The 19,331-nt window shown below is 42.8% G+C and overlaps 1 protein-coding gene across 1 annotated transcript in view; it reads left to right on the top strand.

Moving 5' to 3' along the window:
* The first annotated feature begins 3,448 nt into the window (after positions 1-3,448).
* Positions 3,449-19,331, top strand: part of ZNF462 (zinc finger protein 462) — a 70,405-nt gene continuing 54,522 nt past the window's right edge. Inside the window, exon 1 of the mRNA XM_059493155.1 lies at positions 3,449-4,111. The gene's annotated coding sequence lies outside the window, so the exon portion shown is untranslated. The remainder of the gene's footprint in view (positions 4,112-19,331) is intronic.

Raw genomic sequence — 19,331 nt, 5'->3', positions numbered from 1 at the left:
TCCTCCATGTGTTCCTGAGAGCTGGAGTGGGAGTATCAACCCACAGGTATGTTTTCCCAGTCGCAGTTTGGTGATGGGAGGAGGGGGTGCACATAAAACATGGCTTGTGTGTGAAGGCTGTTTGTTCTGTTCCGCGGTAACTCCATCCCTAAAACTGCTCCACTGGCCCCGTTCGGATTTTTTGGTTGGAGCTGTGGCACTCTGGCACTTCTGCATAGGGCACTTGCAAATAAAAGGCTCTGAGGAGTTACATGGGACTTGAACATCATCTCTCAGGGCACAGCTTCTTCTCGGTCCCATGGATAGGCCATGGTGTGGCTGTATCCATCATCAAAAGTATTAAGGTTTGCAGGCAAACAAATTTTTTTTTTTTTTAATAAAGTATGGGCACTCCGTTCCATCTGCCCATGTAATTTCCACTGCAGGTTGTACTTGGTAGTGGCTGGTAATTTTGTGCTTTTCCTGGTGGTGTTGGAACAGTTTTCGGAGCATGCTGGAGGAATGTTCATCAGAAGTGAACAAATGAACAATGCCACCAGAGATTGTCTGCACGTTTTCTCATAGAACCATCTCTGCACTGCGAAGGAAATGCATTGTCCTTGACTTTTTTCCTACTGAAAAAGGTGCTACTTGCTGAAGATAGTTTATTATAAATAACTACTAAGATGATAATCTCACCACAGCATGCTTGGCAGACTTCCACTGAGTTAGCCTGTTTCAGCAAGGAGCTGTCGCTTAAGATACAAAGCAATCTGCAGGGACATATGATCACACACACTGACTGTTTTCTCAGTCATCATGGATGCCTTATCGTTTCCTGTGCCTGTAATTAGGAACTGGAATTATTAGCTGGTGAACCAGCAGGATCCACCTCCTGAAAGATGGACCTGAGTTTTCCCACCTTACAAACATTTTGGTTGCAGAGAAGCTCTCAGTTGTGGAGGCTCTAGCAGGTGAATGTCTGTTAGACATGGGCTTTTTGCCTATTATTTTTGTCACTAGGATGGATGTGAACTACTGGGGAAACTCTTGATATATTTATATATATGTATGTATGTATGCTTACAGCAGTCATTCCTATTAGAAATTATGGAGAAATGCAAGCCTACTCTTGGCAGTGGTGTAGAGAGGGTATTTTTTTTATTGTTAGCTTTGTTTGGGTAAATAATGACTTCAGGATCTCTGAATGTTTAGTTTTGTAGGGATGCTGTCCATAAGAAATATAATGATAAAGAGGTAAGAGATGATATCCACTTTTTATGAGAGTACGATAAAACGAATATTAGTATCTGTATACACCTAGTGCCAAGATTTGGCTGTAGTCACATAGCTGGATGGTGGCTTTTTTTGAATTTGAAAAGTTTACACTGCTTTGTGGTACATGACTGTTGAGTTATCATGTTATTGCAACAGTTATGTGATGGATATCAGTGGCAAACTTCCTTTCAATTAGAGTGCTGGCAAGTGTTTGCCTTTTATTTGTTTGAAAACAACTTGATCAGGCCATCTCTACTGCTTTGTTGACAGTATAATATGAATCAGAACTTTTTCTTAACTTCCACGTTACTCATGGATTTTGTTGTGTGGTGCTTGATGCTTCTCAGTCCTAAAACCTTCTCTTTAAAGCCTGGGCATCTGTGGTTGCTTTCGTGGAAGGCATGCTGTTTCGTGGAAGGAATTGGTGGGATTGAGGTGGAACAAATGAAGATATCAGCAATGATGATGGACTTTTTCTTCTACTGGATTTGGCAGATGATGTTAAATCCATGTATCTCAACGAGATCAATGAGAAAGCAGGAGGCAGGAAGAATTTAGGCAGACACTGACTTGCAAGTCTTAACAACAGCCCTTTTTTATCCCCCAAACATTGCAAAAGCATGGAATTGACTCATCCAGACAGAGAGATGCCAAATCTTTATCTAGTGATGGTATCCTTCCCTAGAAACTCCACAAAGGCCCTGCTCTTTTCCTGTGAAGTTGTGGGAGCAGATTCACGGTGGAAAGGGCTCTGCTCACGTCTAAGATGAGGAAATTCTTGGAGCAGGTTCCTGGTATTCAGCGTCTGTGGATTGCTCTTCATCTCAACAACTGACCCAGATGCTTTTGCACTCTGGGATGGCTCTTCAGGGTCTGTCACCTCCATAAATCACCTGCCTTGGACGACCTTGTGTCTTTAAGGAAAATCCTGTGGAACTGTTAGCTCCAACCTTACTGAAGGACACACTCTGAAGAGCCAGCTCATTAAGCGAGCTTTGAAGGGTGTGCTCTGCAGAGCAGCTTCCTGTTATTTGGTTAATGGTTGACCTAGTTCTACTGCCATATGCCTCCTGGAACGCATTCTAATATAAAATATGTGCTAAAGCAAGACGGGGATAATAGATGGAACATCAGAGCCTCTGTGGAACAGAAATCATATAATGCTGTTGCGTTCTGGAGGGTGATCGTAGTTACTAAAAATGGCAATATCTTCATGGAACTGTGCTGATTCTGATGGCAAGCTCAGGAATGTTAAACACAGCCACCCATGTTGGGGTTTTTTTTTTCAGGCTGGCCTTGTACAAAAGGTTTGTATCAGTAATTCCCCCGTGCTCCGTGCGTGAAGCTAAAGTTAGGTAGTGAAGCATTCAGAGTGATATTACAGCTGTGAGGAAAGATTAGATTTGGCTAAAGGCAGGAGGATTTTTTCCCTGTGGTAGGTGTTTTTTCCATTGCAACCTTGGATTAGCAATTTTTTTTTCCCTTTTTAAATGCTGGCTAGAAGCCAGAAATTGGTATTTGAGCTTTTTACCTGATAGCAGAGACTGCATATTTATGTACATATTTCGGCAGAAATATAAGAAATTTGGAGGTGGTGGGTAAAGCTCAACCTCCAGCCTGGATGTGGTGAAGTTCTGAAGAACTTGACCGTCTGTGCTTTCTGGTTGATTTGGTTTTGTGCCCTAGGAAGAGGAAGGATGTATGATAACAACTGTTTTCATAAGCAAGTGTGCATTATGGCAGAACAACGGGAGGGGAAAATTAAAGCCACGTTTTGTAACCTCTCGAGAGCTCGGGACTCCCTGTCAGTAGAGGCTGGCGATTTATTTTTCTTCTGGCCAGTGTGGGAAACTGATCTGCTCAGCAGACAGCACCGCGGCTGTGTGTTCACACAAGCTGGCAGTGAGTGGCCAGCCTTTGTCTCTGGGGCTGCAGATGGCTTGCAAGCAGCCCAGGTGTGAATTCTGGGCAGAGGTATGTCACCACAGCGGTGGGGGTGGCTGGGGCCAGCCCCATTTGTCTGTGTGGGAAGCAGAAAGCTGTCAGGACACGCAGAGGCAGCTGCTGCTGATGAGCACGAGGAGTGCCCAACCTTCAGAGAAGAGGTGGGAAGTCCTGGGAGTCACAATAATCTTGTGCCTCTGCAACTCCTTCGAGCCTGTTCTGGTGCTGCTGGTGGCTCTGCGATCTTTTGTGTGAGGCTTGGGAGTATTTTGGCTCATTGGTGTGGGACACATGCAGCAACAGCGTTGTGCAGTTTCCACTTCTGCCTTAGCATTTAAGGCTGAACTGAGCTTTTTGTAGGAGGGCTGCCTGGTGGAAAACAAAACTGCAACATTTTTAGCAGGACACGGCGCGTTGTGTGAGCCGTAAATCATATTGGTCATGAAAAAAAAGAAAAAAAAAAAAAAAAAAGAAAAATCTCTGCGACTGACACAAGCACACAAGCACAGCTATTTGTGCAACCTGATCAGAACAAAGGATAATGCTTCTGCTGCAAGATCAGACAGATCTGACGTTTCAGCAGGCTGGGCAAATGAATGGCGGAAGTGGTCCGCCTCCTCTTATCCATTGTCTCAAAGATGCAGGCTCATGGAGAAGAAAGGGAGTTTGAATAGGGCTTCTGAAGGAATATGCTGCTTTGTGTTCTGTGGGAAGAGAGCAAGGAGGAGTTCTAGAAGTTCTCTGCATTGGCAGCATGACAAGCTCGCAATGGGAAAATGTGGCAGTGGACTACTGGTGTTGGAGGAGCACTTTCCCTTCTGCAGCCTGCCTAGAAAATCTGATCTGTAATTAGGAAACTGGTGAAATGTTCCAGGCCTGGAGTATGGGACCAAGCCTATCCTGAAGGAAGGTCAGTGGGTCTTTAAATCCAGTGAACTCTGACCTCCTGCTTGAGACTTCTTCTATACTTCTTTTTTCTTTTTTTTTTTTTTTTCCTGTGTCCCCTGAATAGCCTGTGTGTTCTGGGATACCTCTCAGTTGTGTTCCTGATGGGATTTTTGCATAGGAAGGGCTGGACTGATCAAATTACTGGGACAGCCAGGACCTTCTACTTGGGAGATTCTTGTGGTTTTTCGTGTTCCAGCTGTCAAATTAACCCAACTGGGATTTTAGTAGCAATCTCCCTTTTTAAAAGCATGATGAAGCCAAGGAAATGTGAGAAGGGAGAGAGCAGGACAGGGATTTTTGATAAGCTGGGTAGAATTGTGGGTTACTTCACATTTCAGAACTACAATATATGACTTCCAGCCTCAAGGGGTATTTAATCTGAGAAATGAACCATTTGGAGGGTGGGGTGTAGAATTTATATCAGTGATCTGGCTGGTTAGATTTCTGTATATTACCTTTTTGCATGGTCACTGGGACTAGAAAATGCTGGCAGTTATAGGTGCACCATGATCAGAAAGCTTTCATATGGAACCAGTTTTCTTTAAAATCGAGCATTCCTTGGCTCAGGGATCAACAGCTGTATTTTTTTTTTAGCAAACACGCTATTTTTCTTTAAGTTAATGGAGATTAGATTTGTGTCTGTGATAACAGAACCACTCTTGGTCATCCATGAGATCCCTTCTGCCCTTTGTTTTCCCATGTACAGCCTAGACCATGCTGTCAATCCAAAAGAGACATAAATTAATTCCACAGGATGCTGACAGTCCATCATCAGCATGCACTGGGAACAAAGCTTTCTGCTTTAGAATCCCACTTTAAAAAAGCACATCAGAAACTCATCAGACTCTCCTGATTGGAAGCCTCTGTTGAAAATTTTAAATGTGTGATGGCCGGGCTGCCACGGCTGGCATGTTCAGTGTCCCAAAGCAATTGTGAAAATTCACAGAATCACAGCAAGGGTGAGGTTGGGAAGTGACCATTGGAGGTTTTTTGGTCCGAGCTCCTCTTATCTCTTTTCAAGAGGCAGCCCCAGCTCCCCCAGCCTTTCCTGGTGAGGGAGATGCCCCAGGCCCCTCCTCACCCCCACAGCCTTGGCTGGCCCTCTCCAGGAGCTCTGTGTCCCTCCTGCCCTGAGGATCCAGAGCTGGACACGGCCCTCCAGAGGTGCCTCCAGGGCTGGGCAGAGGGGCAGGATCCCTCCCTGACCTGCTGGCAATGCCCTCCCAAGGGCACTCCAGGATCCCCTTGGCCTCCTTGTCCCCAGGGCGCTCTGCTGGCTCAGGGACAGCTCTTTGTCCCCCAGGAGCTGCAGGTCCTTCTCTGCAGAGCTGTTTGTGCTGGTGCTTGGGGTTATTCCTGCCCAGCTGCAGGACCCTGCATTTTTGCATTTCAAAAGGTTCTGCTGTTCCCATACTCTTGAGAAGGGCAGCAGAGCACTCCCAGTTTTGTATAATCAGTGAGCTTGCTGAGAGGACACTCTCTCCCAAGCCATTAAACAATACTGGACCCAGTGCCAAACCTTGGGGACACCACTGGTTTGAGGACTCTGTGCCAGTGGTGACATCCTCTGAGACCTGCCCATCAGCCAGTTCTCAGCCCACCTCACTGCTCCCTCTGTTTATTCTCAGCAGAGGCTAAAAAGCCATCCCAGAGGATGTGCCATGCTGGATTTGACCCAAAAACCACCAGCATGTGCTTCCAGCTTCTTTGACCTAAGGGGAATAATACTGGGGACGGGAAATAATACCACTAGTGTTGCTCCTTTATTCAACCGTGGTTGCAAACTGTGTCTAAACTAAGCCAGTGTTATTTGGACAGAGTGATCAAAAATGTTTATATTCCAAAAATGTCTAGTGGAAGGAGTTCACTGAGCTCTCAATCCATGCCTGAGTGTGAGGACAAGGAGAAAACTCTCATGGTTATACATAAATCTCTCTCTCTCTCTCATAAAAGAGTGTTCTCTCCAGTTATAAAGTTTTGGGTCTAAAAGCGAAAGAACAGTATCAGCCTGGCACTAAGCAGAGATTAAAAGGTCAACTGTGTATCAGTGAAGGGTGCAAAATGATTTCTTACAATCTTCTACTTACTCACCTCTTCAGGAAATAGGAGGGAGAGCAGAGGATCTTGGCTAGGTTTGGAGATCTTGAGAAAAGTATCCTTTGAAGCTGTTACATTCCCAAATTTATATTGGGCAGATCTTATCTTTGTGGGATATTTTTATTATTTTCTTAGTAATATGACTCCTAGAGATATTAAGACAGCTGGACCAATCTCTGCTTTCTGAAAATTAAGAGCACTGTGCCAGTCATAAAGTTGATAATTTTTTTTTTGCCCCCCAAAAAAAAGGAAAAAAGGCTATATTGTGGCCTAAATCAAAGAGGAAGCATGGGAAGCATGGACGATTGTCTTGCATGAAACTCTGAATGACAGCAATGTGCTTGGCATCTATTAGGTCAAGCAAAGTGGATGCCTGAAGTTCCTGTGGACAAAATTTGAATTTTGGAATTTATCAATTACATTTAAAAAACTACAACAGAGTTTAGGGCTGCCATCAAATGTTCTCAGTGGAGCTGAGCTGAAGGAGATAAATGACAAAAACATGTATTTGTACCATCTTCAGATCTACATCTGCCATATTTTGTCGTTTGGTTTTGGTTGGTTTTTGGTCTAAAAGGGATTGGGAATGGGTCAGTGGCTCAGGGATCATCCAGATGGAGGAACCTATGATTTGCAGCTCTAGGAGAAAGGGACCATGCAGAAAGTGCAGGAGGGCCACAGATCTCCTTGGCCATTGGCTTTTCTGGTGTATCAGAAGACTTATGGATCTTTCCAAGACTGAAGTAAGTAACGACCTTGCTTTGATGTATCAAACAAATAACACCAGTGTTGTGCCTTTGAGAGCCCTGATCCCAAAGAGATAAGCAAGGGTTTTCCTTTGTATCTTGGACCCATTCCATTCAAAACAAAAGCATCCCACAGGTCAAACAAGAAGGGTATCTGACAGGATTTAAAGATACTTTTCCTTTTTTTCTGTCTGTTTTCTGTGCCAGTAATTTATAATTTTTTATGTGTCAGACCTAAAAGCTCATCATTCAGTTTCTATATGTAAAAGACAGAAAATGTGGAACAGAAAATGATCTGTGACTCACTCAAGTCACTGTGTTGGCTTTGCAGCCTGTGTGGATTTGAAGGAAGACTCCTGTCTTCCTTTTAATTAAAAAAAAAAAAAAAAAAGTGATCCTGCAAAGTAGTAGATATTTAAAATTGTTAGAATAGCTAAGTGGACTAGGCTGGAAATGCTTGTGCTGGTAAAGGTTTGAAGCCTGGAAAATGAGAGCTCTCAGGTAGTCCATTCCTCCCTTTCAGAGGTTTTCAGGAGTGGCATTTGGAGGACTAAAAGCAGCCAATTTGCCTGTCTGTGTACAGTACCACAGGAATCTGGATAAAGCTGTAAAAAGATGCAGTGGGTGGAACCTGAGACTAGAAAGATGCTCGTTATGTAAACAATTCCTAATTTCTGACTGAATTGCAGGAAAAAAAAAAAATAGGAGCTATTGGAATTTCTGATGGACTGTCAGAAGTTGTCAAGTGTAGCTTCTCCTGAGATGCTGTGGTGGGAAAAAGGCTTGATTGAGTTGTTTGTGGACAAACTGTGTAGCTGTAAAAGCTGAACCTTCAGCAGGAGGACTCCCAATGCTGCTATCTCAATTTAGGGATTAAAGCCCCTCTGATGAGAATCCTGGAGCTGCAGGGAGTCCAGGGAGGTGGTTGGGTTCTACCAGAATGTGCAAGAAGATTCTCCCTCACCTGGCAAAGGAACGGGAAGCAAACAAACCAAATTAGGTGAGATGATAAGGCTTGACTGTGGGTTTGTAGTTACCAGTTAAGGCTTGATTATCTGTACTGGGCATTCCTCCATATCTCCATTTTAGGCTTAAAACTATTGACAAGTGATATGCATTAGGGTTCTCCAAGTGGAATCTGTGCAGAAAGTTTGTGGAAGCTGCTTTCCTCTTCAAAGTCTGATGCATTTCTCTGTTTTCTCTACCACAGAGGAAAAAAAAGGAAATAGAATTTTTTTAATTTGACAGAGCTACTGCAGATTTTCACACAGTAATTTCTAAAGGACAAAATAAATCCCCAGAAGGAGCATCTCTGGTTTCCTCTGGAATTTAGCAGCACTTCAGTCACCCCGAACTACAGTCCTGGTTGTACAGATGGCAACCAGAGGCTTTTGTCCTGTAGTTACCATAGAGGAGGTTGTTGCACAAAAACCCCAATCATAATTTGTCAACATGTCAGTTTCCTGGGGTAACCTAACATTCTCCTATAGATAGCCCAACCAAGCCACCTGAAATTATTATTAGCAGCAGAATTATTATTGTAAATGCTGTTCAGTAAATTTGAGGGTCTCAGCAATTTCAGTAGTAATTTGGTTTCATTTCTTTGTTAGTCATCTCTCAAAATCTTAGGCTTTGGTCTGTCAAGGGCGATAACTCTAGGAAACCTAGAGATTAGGCCATTTTGTCTTCTGTGCTTATAAAAGACTTCAACAGTTAGCACTGTCATTAGATCCTCTTTTTTTGATAACTGATGCAAAAACAAGTCAGTTTCAGGGGAAAAATACTTCATTAGCTTGGTTTTGAAGGTCAGCAGTAGAGGCCTCACTGTAAATGCCACTTTTTTTTTTCTAAACCAATTACTACAGCAGGATGAAGGAGAATTTTGATTCCCTAATTGGCAGGTTGCTTTCAATTCTTAATTTACAGTTTCAGTTTTGGAAGGGTTCTTTCAAAATTCAGAACTCTGTATGGCAGCAGTCTGACTAAAAGATCTAGAAGCCAATGGGAGAAGGAAGGGGATCAGGACTGAAGAAGGAGAAAGATGTTGAAGCTATTCCCCTTGTTTTTGGAATGAGTGACTCTTTTAACTTGTAAATAACACTCTTGATTAGCGGTGTCCCATCATGAAATGCAAGACAAGATAAGATAAGATATAAAAAGATTGCGTCCTCTTGACAAACCACTTTTTCTCCATTTCTCTCCCATGTTCTGTGTCAGATCTTTTCTCCCAGGCATGGGTTCCAAGTCCTTTTGTCTTCAGCTTTGAACATTTCCTTTCTTCTATTAATGAAGCCTACAGATATGGGCCATGTGTGCTCAGCTGAATAGGAAACAATTTTTTTCCTTTTTTCACAGTGAACCTTCACTGCTGAAATGATCTTGTAGTGCAGGTGGCTTAGAGGTACATGATATCAGTTATTTTGTCAGCTTTTGCAACACATCTGAAGGCTCTCCAGGAAGGGTGAACAATAGCACCAGCCCCTGATTAGCATGTCTGGGTTCTGCCTCCTTCAGCTTCTGAGACCTGGGAGATCCAGTGCAGGTTCTGCTTTCAGGTGAGGAGAAACTCACTCCTGCTTCAACCCTCCACTTGTTGATAAAAGGCTGTGGCGAGCACTGATCCACACAAAGGTCTGGTCCTAAGCTGGGGAAAACTGGCAGAGCTCCAGCAAATTTCTAGAAATAAAAAACCTAGAGAAGTCTCTAAAACCACAGCAGTTGCTGCTGGGGCTTGCACAATATTCTACAGCCTGCAACAATACAGCAGCATGAAGCTGGGATAACACTGATGGCTTAATACTTTTTTGTGATCTCCTGGGGTGTTTTTCTTTTTTTTTTTTTTTTCTTTTTTTTTTTTTTTTTTTTCTTTTTTTTTTTTTGTGAGAGCGAAAATCCTAAGGCGAGAACTTTGCTCCTGCTCTCTTGGTGGCACTGGCTTGGGTGGCTTTGTTTTTCTTTGAAAACTGATAGCAGAAGACTATCCAACCTTCAGGAGTGGAGCCATTATATGTGGGGCCGTGCAACAGGAGCCAGGGTTTAAAAATAAAATACCAGGCTGCCTTCCTGAGGATCCAGACATAGCAAACACACACGCACACACATACGCAGGACCCCGGCTGGCCACGGTTGTATCAGTTACAGAGCCCAGGGCAGCAGACAATGAGAACCAAAAAGGGGGAGCCTTGTTCCTCAAAAAAAAAAGAGGAAGAAATACAAGGCTTTTTGTAGCCTCAGATGCCAGTTTCTGGTGTGCACAGGAGGCCCCTCGGCAGCAGAAGGTGGAGGGACAGACAAGTGCCAAGTCATTCCTGGTGATGTTTGCTGTAGGTCCTTCCCTGCCTTCTCTCTCCCACATTTTCTCTGCCCTACTGAGTAGGGGGGTCTGAGCTGAGCAGTTCTTTTTTGAGATTGTGCTCCTTTCTTGAGACAGAAAAGCAGTGGTTTTTATGTCATGCTGAGTGCTGAGTGATCAGGATGGCAAACACCTTCAGAAGAAAGGAAGGACCAACTATTTTGGCTTCAGAGCCGTGCTGCTCACGTGTTTATCTGCTGGACTGCAGAAATAGCAGATGACCAGATCATCTTTCTAGAAGATCTGGAGGCATACAGAGGAGATAGGGGATAGACCAGGAAGAATAATTTGTGGCAGGAAAGCAGAAAGGTATGGCTTAGTGCCAGGAATACAGCTTGGAAAGCGAGGCAAGTTACATTAGATAGGAACGGTCTTCTGAAAGAAAAGGTGACTCTACTCAGGCAAACAAGTCTAGGAACCTAGGAAGATACAGTTCTTCATTAATTATGAATGTGGAGAGGGATGAGGAAGGCGAAAGATTTAACCCTTTTTGGCTGCTTCAAAGTGCTGATGTGATCTCACACCAACTCCTGGCCAGGGTGGGAAGCCAGGATTCCTTTGGGGTCTGGGTGTGGAGCAGCTGGGATTGTTCTTCTCTCAGGTGACCCTGGCAGAAACTGTGTGCAGGAGGCAGCCTGTGTGCCACCTCAGGTGTGCTGAAAGATTGGAGCCCATGCTTTTGACTGCCCAGATGCACCTCGTGGTAAATGCCAGCTGAGTTTTCAGCCAGGTGTCTTCCAACTGCACCAAGAATGTTTGTGTATCTCAGTTGACAGCTACAGGCAGAAAAAAAAAAAAAAAAAAAAAAAAAAACAACCCCAAAACAAACAAACCAAAACACCCAAAGGAGAGGTGTTTTTCCTCATCTCTGCCCAGGCAAAGTAGCAGTCAGAGCTGCCCATGACACAGTTGGCTTTCAGCGGGGCTCAGGCTGGTTCTGCTCTGCAGACACAGGATGAAGCATGCTCAGTGTGCTTCCTTTCAGCAGGAATGCCAGCAGTACCTTGGATTACTACAGAGGCTGCTCTGTGTCCGTAAGCTCCTTTTGCAGAGTTTGGGTTCACATGAAATGGGATCAGGAGTCCTTGGTAGGCTGTGCATGGCTCTGAGCACAGAGCCTTTTGGAAAGATGTGTTTTCTCAGGCATCCAGACTCTCAGTAGGGAACACTTATTTTATTGAAAACCTTATTTTCAGAAAAACCATAGTAGCTTCACGTACTGGTTGAACATAGGCTGAAGGTGATGTGTAGCCTAAAGGTTCTGCAGGACGTGATTCTCATACAATCTAAGCATTTTTTAAAAAAAAAATCTATAAAATACCTTTGTCTTGCTTGTGGTGATATACAAACAATGAAGGATAGGTGCAACTGTCAGCATGTGAAAATGAATTGCTTGGTTTGCTGCTGTCATAAATTTTTGTCAGCCAGGGTGGAGTGGAAGTGTGCACATGCTTTTGTGGCTCCAGCTAGCATGTGTGAAAGAGAGGTCTGATTAAATCAAACTTCCTCTTCTATGGCCTTGAATATCTCCTGCTTAAAAAAAAAAAGACACTAAGGAAGACCCAGAGAGTTCCTCTTGCAGGTATCTTTATGAAGGTGCTCTAAAGGAGACTCTCTTTGATGACTGCTAGTGAGTATTGATGGGGTTTGGTCAATTCTTTGATAGAACAGAATTATTATTATTATGTTTCTGATTATTTAGAAGAGTTTGAGAAGAAAAACTCAGCAGTTTGGGCAAAGACCTCTTTAGATCATCCAAGAATTTCAGTTTTTCTAGCTGCCAGCCCTGCAAAACAAATATTCTTCCTCACTCTCATAAAAAGCTTCCCTAAAAAACCAGGATTTTTTACCATGTGCATCCTCCACTGCAGTGTCAAGTAATATGAGGGTTAGACCTTGCTCACCAACCCCAAACCCCATCTCACTGGCATTCTTCTCTGCAGCCGTGCAGACATTTTGCCAAGTTGACCTAAATTCTTCAGCAAAAGGCCTGGATTCTGTGCAGAAGGGTGGAAATGGCAACTCCAGCTAGAAAATAAACACAGAGATAAATAAAGAGCATCACTTGTATCCTTGTGTGTGGTGTTTTGATTTACCCTTCCCTCTCGAATTACAACTTCTGCCGTGCTGAAGAGCTTTTCTAATTTCTTGTGGAGAGTTAGTGCTGGGATTCCAGGGGCACAGGAAGGCACGAGAGGGAAGGGCTGGGGTCTGGAAAGGCACTTTGTGCTGCTGGCTGTGCCACAGACCAGCTGTGTGACCTGGAGCCAGGCTGCTTCACTTCTTTGTGGTTCTCCACTGCCAGGGAAGGGAGCAAGGCTTTTTTTGTGGTGCAGGCTCACCCAACTTGCTTTTCACACAGACAGAGCCCACCAACAAGTGTGGCCTGAACTTAGTGAGTCAAATAAACAGGTTGTGATTGGATGGAGCAGACTGTCGGTATTGCTGCCTGAAATGTTTACAGATATCTGACTTTTTGTTTCTTATCTGCAATTTGAAACCATGAGCCTTCAGATTTCATTTTGAATTTGCAGCCATTTGAAAGCCAGGGAGATACTTCAGCCTTTGCTGTCTTTGAGAGCACAAGTCACTTCTGCTGGCCTTAATGACTTGTCTGTGATAAATGAATGGAAACCTGAAACATATGATCCTGTCTTTTGTCATGCTCCAGTGTTCCATAAACAGCAGAAGGGAAAATGAAATTTGCGCAGAACTGATTGTACACTTCTCCCATAGACACTTTGTCAATGAGGTCATAAATTAATGTGGAACTTTGACTCTGCCTGCATTCCTGCAAACAAGAACCCACGCCTGAACGAATGCTTGTTGCTTGAAGTGAATTAAAAAAAAGGCGCAAATACCTCTTATTCAAATGACTTTTAAAAGGGAAAAAAGTCTAGAGTGGACTGCAAACCACATTATGGTTTTTGTTTTTGTTTTTGTTTTTTCCGTTCCATACCGTTCAAGGACGTTGGCTAAAAACAAATCAAATGTCTCAGAACACTCTTTGTATGAATTCTGGTGTCATGTATGCCTCTTTTGGGATGAAAGAAACAGGGAGGACATCCACCTGGCTGGCAAGTGGTGCTGCTGAATGCTGTGTCTGAAGAGCTGTTCACTTAGCTGGACTCTTAGTGCAAGGAGAATATGTTGTTTATATATCTGATTGTCCTTGTATCCCTTCCATTTGTAAATGAAAAGATGCACCCTGTTCCTTTCAACCACCATAAATCTTTTTATTTTTTCAACAGTTGAGTCTAACATAGGCCTTTGCGCTTCAGGTTTTGCTTTCTGGTTTTCTTTGCTTGTTTGTTTCCTTTTTTTCCTTTTGCTTGTTTCCATCTTTATTCCTTTAGTAGGAACAAGATAAAATTCTTTACGTGGTTCTGCTTTGAACTTAATCCTGCTTTATTTTAAAATTTGCTTGAGCTGGAGGATTCAAAGACACTTGATCTACTGAAAGTACTTAGATGTATGTATTTGGAAAAGCAGCAAGTTGGGAAGGTTCTAAGTAACTTCCCTTTAAGTCAAATTTAGTCCCTTTTTAATGGTTCTACAATAATCAGTAAAGATGTTAGGAATTATGTACCCATTTGCTTTCAAACTGTGGAATGCAGCACATGTACCTTTGTCATTATCATAGGTGAATTTACTAGAGCCAGAAAACCCTTCCTTTGCTTTCAGAACATTACTTCTGAACTTCCCCAGATTAAAAGGCAAGCTAAATTCCATAATTCTGTTTGTATCTCATCAGGCTGAAGGTTCTCTTTGGTTTCCAGATGGATTTTAAACCACCACAGGGCTTCAGTCTTCTGTGTTTCTTTTGCATATTTTGAATTTTTTTTTTTCAATCTTTCTCATCTTAAAAACATCTTACCCATTCCTGTCCACTTTTGCATGCAGAGAAAATGTCAAGGTTTGCCTACCCATGGAGTTATTTAGACAGAGGCTCTGCAGTTCCAAACAGCCTTTTTGGGTCCCAAAGCACGTAGCCAAAAGCAGAATACCTGTCCTGAAGAGCCACTGTCTCACCAATTTTCAATAATGCAACAAAATAAGGGTTTTTCTGAGGCCAGGTCTTATTAGAAGACCATTTATTAGCCATTTATTTAACAGTTCTCCTGAGGCTTGTCTTTATTGCTTCTTATTATACACAAAACCAAAATCCTGACAAAGCCTGAGTTGCCACTGTGCTGCATTTCCTTATATTTGTCTAAGAATCTTGGTGGGGTTTTAAGTGCATTTTGTCTTCTCCTAACTGGAGACTGTTCAAATTTTTAATAAGCACACGTAATTGTTTTTTTTAAATGAATTTCCTCAAGAATTCTCTTCTTTTAGACCAGGAAAACTGAAAATTTCTTCCACTCTCCTTTGTTACAAAAATAAAGATTTGGGTGCAGATTCCAGGTTACTCAGTTGTTGTAATGATGATTTAGTTTTGTTTTTTTTTTTTTTTTTTTTTACCTCAAGAGATACTTTTTATCTTGACAACCTAGTTTTGAACAGAACTTTCCTTGTGGCAATAGACACTGGGGGTTAAATATGTGGTTTGGCAATTGTTTACATATTCTGGCGTGAAGGTTTTGCTTCACTTTTTCTTTTATGAGGTGTCATCCTGTATCTTTGAGGCCACGTGAGAATGGTTCTTCAGAAATGAGAGTTGTCTTATGACAATGGAGACTGACTATTTTGTTCTAAAATTAGGTTTTGTTACCTTCCTTGATAAATTTAAATGCTCGAAGATTGATGAGTTTTAAATCATTAAGTGCAGAGCATTTGCAACAGCTGAAAAAAATAAGGTGTTGTGTAATGGACTTGCAGAAGAGAAAAAAAACTCAAGAGTTCTGTAATGTCCACATATTTGCAAGGATTGTAGCTTTTGAAGGATGCAGTTGCTTATAATCTAAGCCCTTATTACAAAGAAAATCAGGATTTCTTTACTCTTTATGATCCATTTCCTATTTGAGTATTTCTTAGGAGAAAGAAAAAGAAATTGGGTGTCAGTGGTTGACCCTCAAACAGCTTATTTAAAGCAAAGAGAATTAAACTAGGACAGAAGAACTCCATTAGGAGCTTCAACTTCTTACCATTTTTGATACAACTGAGCCATAGTACTAGATTTCTCCTTAATTTGAATGCATTCATAGTAGTCAGGGACACAGGATGTTTATTACTGGAAAGACATGAAATAAGGTTAACAAGAGGTTGGTTGTGGGGTTTTTTTTGGTTTTTTTTTTTTTTTTTTTGTGTGTGTGGGAGATTGTTCTTGATTATTACCTGCATAATGAAGTATATTTTTTTTACAGACAGGGACTAACAGCTTTTTCCTTGTTTTAATGTCATAGTTTCTAATTCCTCTTTGATTAAACCACTTTCTGGCTGGAGAACTGTCATTAACCCTGGTCGATTCGCAAATGTTGTGATCCATAATTGCAGGATCACTCGGAATTCCCTTTCCTCCAACCCTGAAGTGCACTGTAGATGTTCCACTTGGTTTCTTCTAGAGCCTGTCTGCCATCTATGTATCACATTAATGATTATGATTATGAGCCAGAGTGCTATTTTAAGACTTGAGCTTTGTATTATTACACCAACTGCAAAAATCTGATTCCTGGAAGGAGTAAGGGAGTGAAACTGGGGAGTAAAAGGAGCAAGGTTCTCATTTGGACCCAGGATATCGTACCTCAACATGCAATCCAAAGGATTATATCTATATCTGAGGGTGTTTGGGACAAATAAGTTGTTATTTTGGGCAATGTGTTACCAGGAACTTGCTCCTCCTTTTCTGCAGCATCCCTCCTCAGCGGGCAGGACCAGCATCTTGCTGCCACCACCACCAAACAAACAGGGGACCTTCACTTGCCCAGGTGGAAAAGAACTCTTGGGAGGGGTTGTCAGGGAGAAGAGGTGTCAGCCTAATGGTAATCACTGGTCTGAGATCTGTCAAGTGCTGGAAAAGTATATGTTCTTTTACCTGGGGCAGAGATGCTGGCTGCCATGCTGCGTGCGAGTCAGTGGGCAAATAAAACTGTGTATTCTGTCTGGTATTATAAATGGGTCAGTGATGGATTTGTATTACCTGAGGAAATGAACTGGCGGACAGAGAAGCTTCTGCTTGCTGCCCTGCAAATGTCAAATATAGCAGAAAGCTTGGGGGAAGGGGAGGGATAGCTGGAGACAAAGGCAGTGTTAAAATAGCCAGGGTGTCAGAGGAGCTCCTCAAACAAACATGTGCTTCTGAAGGGTGAGCTGAGAGAGCTGAACAATCTTTAGACTTTGTTAATCAGCATTTTCTCACCTTCCAGCAGGGTTTCTGCAGTGGATTTTGCTTTATAATTGGAGTCATGCATGAAGTGGGCTTGCATGAGGTGTTGTGCTGCTGCACTCAGCTTTGCTGGCTGGTACAGAACATCAGTTCTGGTGCTTTGGTTTTGTGGGGTTAAAAACATTCCACTGAAAGTCCTTTTCCATCCTCTCCCCAAGCTCTCTTGTACTTTTAAAGTACTTCTGGAGCACATAAGATCTCTGGATGGACTGAGGGAGAGGGCTTCTTACTCCCCAGGGTCCTTAGGAAGCTGAGCTCTGATGGGTGTGACAGACAGGCAGAGGGCTATGGCTCACTTGGATCTGATCCAGGCAATGTTCCTTTGGTTCCCAGCTGCCCTGTGAACTTCTCTTAGCGAGTCTTGAGTGACCAAACAGGGTAACAGGGTGCCAAATTCGGGAAGTGATCTCTGGCTGGAAGATTACTCCTCTCACCAGCCAAGTTCAGTCTTTGTCACCACGGCTACGAGAGGTCCAGTTCAGTTTCTGCACCTAAAGGAGGAACATGAGTCCAGAAAAACAACTTTTGACATACATTTTTCAAGTTAGTGTTATTCTGGCTTTATTTGGCACCACATTTTTTTAGTTGGAGGGCCAAAGCAGAGCTTTGCTCTTTTGCATTTGTGGTTTCTGAGTGCTAGTGACTTGGTTTTCACCTCTGTGACTACACTCATAGAGTGCCTGCATGTGTTTTGAACCAGCTGTGTTGGCTGGTCTAATCTCAGATCTCTTAAGATTAAAATTCTGTGGCCCCTAAAATAATCCAGCAGTTTCTGTGTTCCCATGGTTTAGCCCTGTCACCAGTTCATAAAGCTGTATTTAGCCTCTGTAAAAATACTGTGCTTCCTGCAAACTGAGATTTGGTCCTCTTTAAAGCTCGCAGCACTGCCAGTGACCATGGAACGGAGCATGGGAGTTCAGGGTGAATGGCAAGATTACCTCTGAAGGCACTGCAGGGTGTTTTAAGGGCAGATGGCTATCAGGAGATAATCTCTTCTCTCCTCAGACTTTGTGGCTGTTCTTTCAGTCCATGGTCCCACATGGAGTTTGTCATACCTGCTTTGCCACTGCAGGACCCCCTTTTAAACAGCTTTTCCTGGCAAGGACGAGGTCTTTGCTGGGGCTGTGCCAAGCTGAGGAGCCTGCTCCTCCCCTGCTCCTTCCAGGGTGAGGCTGGTAATGCATCCTTTGTGTGAAAGCTCCTGGAAGGTATTTGCAAATGCATGAGAAGGAATTAGGTTGTTTTCTGGAGTACCCGGGCACCGGTGCTGCCGTGTTCTTCAGCACCACCTACTGACACCTTCTTCCTCTCCCTCTCAAACTCAGCACACACACCGGGGGTTTGCACCTCTTTCTTACACGAGGTAATTAGCAATACACTCTTGGCTGGAAATTAGAAACCCCGGACCCAGTGCATTCAATTCCATTGTGCCATATGGGGAGCACTAATGAGCAGGGTACAAAAGCCAAGCTGCTTGGCTCTGGTGTCTGTTTTCCTCGCCTGGGCCAGCCCTCTTGCCCCTTGTGTCTGCGGAGAAGGGCACTGAGGGGCTGTGGGTTGTGTTGGGGAGGTGAATGACTTGGCTTGTGTCCTGTTAGTACAGGAACCAAGTGGCAAAACCACATTTCTGCTCTGAATTTTTGCCCCATCCTGCTTCACCTCCCTCTTAAACTAGTTTTGTGCAGCAAATTAAGTGTCATACTTAATAAGGGAAAAGGTCCTACTCTGACCACCCAGTTGTTCAGATTCTCATATATATATTTAGTGTCTTTCAGAATTCTGTAGGGATTAATAACTTGCCATGAAAGTAATTCAGAAGATCAGAAGAACCCATCCTCTAGCCTTGCTTGGAGCAAGAGCATTTAATGTTTGAGAGGCTTTCTCATCAGGGAAGTTCTTTACCCTCAGACTCTGTTGCCTGTGCTCTGTATCATGTACTGCCTCACAGCTAACCCAAAGGAAAGGGACAAAAAAGGCCAGAATTGTAATTTGTATGACAGTGCAAGTTTGTCATTTAATAAGACTGTGGCATTTTATTTGCAATCTGCTTTTATTTCAAAGTTTGAAGTTTGAAAGTACCCTTCAGGCATTCAGGTGGCCTCTTAATGTATTTTTTTTTAACAGATCAGGTGTATATGTAGACCCCAGGTGAGAAAGAAAGAGAAGAAACATTATTTGTGAGAAAAGAAGGAGTCATCAGCACTTAGGTAGCTTGAATCAGTAAAGCTCTGGCAGAAGCAGACAGATAGGTGCCACTATCTGTGATTCTCCTTTCATCTTCTAAAATCCATGGTCTTTCAGTGAGATGGTTAATAGGTATTAATATTCAATAACTACATTTTTCTGGGGTTTTGGATTTTCTGTTTATTTGTTTTGCCTTTTTTCCACCCCCATTTTTGAGAAGTCATAGTCGTGGGGAGCCAGTTGAGTTGAAACCAGTGTATCAATCATTTGGACCCATTTAATCTCATTTATGTGAAAGGTTCTATGAATCCTTGCTTTCTTGAACTGAAAAAAAAAAAAGAAAACCCAACCGTGCTGCTGGTAGCAACGAGAATCATCTCTTCCATGAGCTTTAAGAATAATGTGATTTATATACATTTTTTTAATGTAGAAGATTTTGCAAGCTGTGATAGATTTAGTGTGGTATTGGTGTCTGGAT

This window comes from Ammospiza nelsoni, chromosome Z, assembly GCF_027579445.1.
Source record: "Ammospiza nelsoni isolate bAmmNel1 chromosome Z, bAmmNel1.pri, whole genome shotgun sequence".
Lineage (NCBI taxonomy): Eukaryota > Metazoa > Chordata > Aves > Passeriformes > Passerellidae > Ammospiza > Ammospiza nelsoni.
Note: the sequence above shows the minus strand (reverse complement) of the source record. Positions and strands in the feature narration are given on the sequence as shown.